Source organism: Eumetopias jubatus, unplaced genomic scaffold (assembly GCF_037043125.1).
Source record: "Eumetopias jubatus isolate StellerSeaLion01/CBP00866 unplaced genomic scaffold, mEumJub1_p1.0 scaffold_1, whole genome shotgun sequence".
NCBI classification, from domain to species: domain Eukaryota; kingdom Metazoa; phylum Chordata; class Mammalia; order Carnivora; family Otariidae; genus Eumetopias; species Eumetopias jubatus.
This window is the reverse complement of record NW_028274807.1, coordinates 98494432-98499410: the sequence shown is the minus strand read 5'-3', so window position 1 is coordinate 98499410 and position 4979 is coordinate 98494432. Positions and strand designations below refer to the sequence as shown.

At 35.4% G+C, this 4979-nt stretch overlaps 1 non-coding gene across 1 annotated transcript; it reads right to left on the bottom strand.

Moving 5' to 3' along the window:
- Positions 1-3928: 3928 nt before the first annotated feature.
- LOC114209174 (U6 spliceosomal RNA) lies at positions 3929-4031 on the bottom strand. The gene has a single exon (XR_003609272.1). It is a non-coding gene; the product is annotated as a U6 spliceosomal RNA (small nuclear RNA).
- Positions 4032-4979: the final 948 nt, after the last annotated feature.

The window sequence follows — 4979 nt, the reverse complement described above, 5'->3', positions numbered from 1 at the left end:
CTGAAAAACAACTATTAAGATTGACAAGTCTGAGGGTATGTGCTACGGTGAGCGCTGTGAATTGTGCAAGACTGTTGAATCACAGATCTGTACTTCTGAAACAAATAACGCAACATATTTTAAGAAAAAAGAAAAAGAAGAAGATAGCAGGAGAGGAAGAATGAAGGGGAGTAAGTCAGAGGGGGAGATGAACCATGAGAGATGATGGACTCTGAAAAACAAACTGGGGGTTCTAGAGGGGAGGAGGGTGGGGGGATGGGTTAGCCTGGTGATGGGTATTAAAGAGGGCACATTCTGCATGGAGCACTGGGTGTTATGAACAAACAATGAATCATGGAACACTACATCAAAAACAAATGATGTAATATATGGTGATTAACATAATAAAAAATTAAAAAAAAGATTGACGTCTTAAAATGTTCCTTGACTAAAATACTAACTAGAATCCTTTTACTGCCTATACTCACGCAAAATTCCAGAAAATTTGTGAAAATGAAAGCATATTTGATTTCTCTAATTTTAAAGGCTATTTGAGGCTGAAATATTTACCTTATTATAACTAACATTCAGAATGTTATTGCTACAAACATTAACCCTTTTAATCTTCACAAGCACAGATGTACTGTTATTTTCAAGTTTCACAGATAAAGAAAGCTTTAGTATATTTGTCTCTATATAGCTAGCAAATGGTAGAGCTGTTATCTTAGCACAGGCAATCTGGATATTCTGCATCCATTTTTTATTATTAGGATCTACTACTGGCCTTCAGTGGAAATAAGATGACTCTCAAGTGTTTTTCTGCTAGCACTTGCAATAACTATAGACCCAGCAGCTGGAGCCTATTAGAAACTGGTTAAAGGACTCTCCACCTGACAAGTAACATGACACAGATGCTCCTTCTGTAAATTTCTGACAGGTTGAGCTTTCTTCCATTGTCATTCTCTGAGGATTTGACACCTTTGCCTGACGATCCACAAGTGTATCTTTTCTTTCAAACCAAAGTCTCCTCCTGGCTTTGGATGACCTTTTTTAAGCTGGACAAACAACTCAAAACATCAAAATCAAGACCTTGCAAACTATTAAAAAAGGTGACATACAATCACTCAGGGGACCTCTAAATCATATTTGAGGCCACAAGTGGAGAATTTGTTTTTAACAAATATCTTTATCTTCTTTTGTGGACAATGTAAATTTCATAGGGAAGACTTATCAGACTTCTGATGATAACCATAGGGAGAGTTAGTATCTAGGTCACAGTAGCGTGACTTGTCCTGGAAATGGCAGGGATAGGTTTAATTCCAGGGAGAGAATCAACCCTTAAATCTGATATTTGCTTTTTGCCCTTAGTCTCTGTAATGGAGTTAGACTAACAACTTCACGTTTTACCATCTAACTAATGACATGCATAGAGTATCACAAGATTTACAATATTGTTCACTTCTTTAGCTAAATAAAAAATCAAATTGATCTGACTAGCTGGTTGATTAGTTAACTTTCTGCAAGTAGCATTTTACTAAAAAAAAAAAAAAAAAAAAAACTATGTTTAAATTGATTTCTCTAAGATTCATCCTGTGGTGCTACTGATGAGCCAGAAAAGTCAAGTCTCCTTTTTATTTCCCTGAAAGCAGACTATAAAAAGGAAATAAGTTTTAAGTTTGTTTAAGCAATTAGATTAGTCACAATTCTAGGTGGTTAGCCGTGTGGTAAAACGTAAGTTGTCTAGGCAGGAAGTATACACCACTCTCTCCAACCTTCATAACAGTATCTATAGTAAGCACAATAAATATGGGTTGCCACATTTATAGAAATTGGCTAACTTAGTAGTTTTCCATGGAAGAAATCCTTATTTAGCAAGTGCCTTCCAGCAGGGTTTCTCAACCAATTGACATTTTGGAGCAGATAATTCTTAGTTTAGAAGGTCTGCACTGTGCATTGTAGGACATTTAGCAACATTCCTGACCTCTATCCACTACATGCCAATGGCATTCCTCCCTTTAGAGTTGAGACAACCAAAAGTGTCTCCAGATAATTTGAAAAATCCCCTAGGGGTAAAATCACTGGTTAAGAACCACTTAGTTATACATAGTAGTTTAGGCAAAACAAAAAGGAAATAGTTTATTTTGTTTTATACTCATGCCAGTCTAGTTTCTTGACTCCAAAACACTAAAAATGTAAGGTGGACATAAACTTCATAATATGCCTGTGGATAATGCAGAGTTATCAGGGACTCTCCATTGCTGCTTGATGCTACAATTTTTCAAAAAACATTATTTTTTCTGTAGAATAGGAATTCATCACCATATTTACCTAGAAATCTGAGCCATACGTTAGTTACTGGCTCTTCCCAACCTGGCTCAGACACATTTCTATTTGAACAGAAGAATCTGCTGTTTTCCCAGCCCTAGAAGAAGCCATTAGTCTTATCAGCAGATAATTTTCTAGAAATTACTAAAAAAGCTGCACAGTTTATATCCCTAATTGTTAATTCTTTGTGAGAAGGTCAAAAGGAATTCCTTAAAATGTACATGAACATCTCTGAGTCCTTTCATTTTGGGCCACAAGAGGTGCTGACTGTGAGGTTGTTCCCAGAAGATGGATTTGTAAAATTACATGGTGTGAATGAATGTTTGTGCTTTTGTTTTGTGACTATACATCCATATCACAAAGAGGTTGCTCTGGGAAACAAACTCTGACTCTGAAATTTTCATGTAGTGAGTCCATTGGAAAGTGCTCTGGGATCAACTATGAGGGAAAAAGCAGGTGAAGAAGTTCTGGGGTTGGGACCTTACAGAATCATCTTGTCTTAAAACAAGGGAGTTCTCTTTCATGTACCCCTATAAACCAGTCATTGAATGCACTGCCCTGAAAAGGGGACATGGATTGAGGCAAGGCAGATCTTCTCAGTTGAGAACAATTGCTAGAGAGGGGTTGAATTGAGAGCCGGTAGCCATCAGCACTCCTGACAGCTAGGTGAGGGTTCAGTCCTCACTGGGCATCTACTAAAACTCACCTATTAATAGATACAGAAAATGCTACATAAATATTTCCATAAATTTGTGGAAGCACTGAAATGTTCTTCTAAGTTAATTCTGGGCTTAGCAGTTGGTCTGGGAGATTTACTGAAGTTTGAATATTTTAGACAAAGGATAGTTTTCAGGACACTTGGAATTATTGTTTCCTTTCCTCTACTCCTTTATCAACACCTGGAAATGAATCTAGGGTTCCTGGACTTTCTCTGAAATTCAGAGAAAAAGGCTGGAACAATCATCAAAAGGATGTAAGATCTATCATCAAAGAAAAACAACAGTCTTCTCATTACAGATTATAGCAGTGGGCTCAGAAGTACACATGAATGGCAGAGAATTGGTTGTTCACAGAAAATTAAATCAGATTTTCCCAACCAATATAAGTAATAATTACATGAACATTTTTTCTTCCTGCAGTGAAAACGACATCACATAAAGACAAAAATGAAAATGAAAAATATATTTAAAAAAATTCAAAATTATCAATTACAACTTAACTTTTTTTCTATCAGCACATAAATTCAGAATAAACATATGCAATATTTAACACAGGATGAACATTAACTGTTTTTTTCATTTGTAGTGTCTGATTTTTAGAATGAGTTTTCATGAGATTTTAGAGACTCAGTAAAAATCCCAAACAACAAACCTATCTTTTAAAAAAATCTTATTTTTTTAATTGTTAGCAGCTCTATTAAAATATCTTTCACATATAAAAACTGTATATATTTAAGGTGTACAATATAATGTTGTACTATATGTATGCATTATAAAAGGATCACTACAATTAAGTTTCTACATAGTTTCTACATAGTTACCATTGTGTGGTGAAAAGAGTAAGTTCTATCTTCTATCTTCTGCAAATTTCAAGTACATGATACATTATTGTTAACTATTGTCACAAAAATATAGAATGCTTCATGAATTTGTGTGTCAACGTTGAGCAAGGGTCATGCTAACTCTGAATTGTATCAATTTTAGTATACATGCTGCCAAAGTGGGCACAAAAATCTCATTTTCTCAGTTCGTTAAGCGACTGCCTTCGGCTCAGGTCATGATTCTGGAGCCCCTGGATCGAGTCCCGCATCGGGCTCCCTGCTCAGCAGGGAGGTTATGACCTCCCCATTTTTTTATTCTAAAATATTAATTAATTAATTAATAATCTCGTTTAGGTGACATTTCTTTTCCTGAGTCCTAGCTTTGCTGATAATGAATTGCAAGTGCTACTACACATTAAAAAAAAAAAGGAAATCAAGAAAAAGAATATGGATGTGCCAATAGGGAAGCACCAGTGAAAATCCTGGTTGTTTAAACCTGCCATTTCTCCAACTCTACCATGAGCTCTGGGAAGAATAATATATAATAGCATTTAGCATACTTCTTATCCCCTTTATCTATCTATCTATCATCTATCTATCTATCTATCCATCATCTATCTATCTATCTATCATCTATCTATCTATCTATCGATCATCTATCTATCTATCTATCTATCTATCTATCTATCTATCATCTATCTATCTATCCACTATCTATCTATCTATCTATCTATCTATCTATCTATCTATCTATTTATCTATCCATCCATCCATCCACTTACCTACCTATCTGGTCTCCTCTGGTCATTCTCAAAACTTCTGTATGAGAAGATACACATAATAGCACATATATGATATTATCTCTAGGTTAAAATTGTGGAGAACAATAATCAGGAATTAAAATTATGTCTTTCTTGCATTATTCCTCTGCTGAGCAAAATGATGAAATGCACTGAGGAGAAGAGATATACTTGAGTTCTAAAGGGAAATGAAAAGTATGAGAGCAGCATTGGTACATATATAAATCGTTCTAATTTTTCTTCCAAGTGTGCACGTGGACCCTTGACTGTGGACAGGTGCAGGGTGCTATAAACAAGGAAGTCCTTTGCTCTTGAACTTCCCCAAGTTATTTACT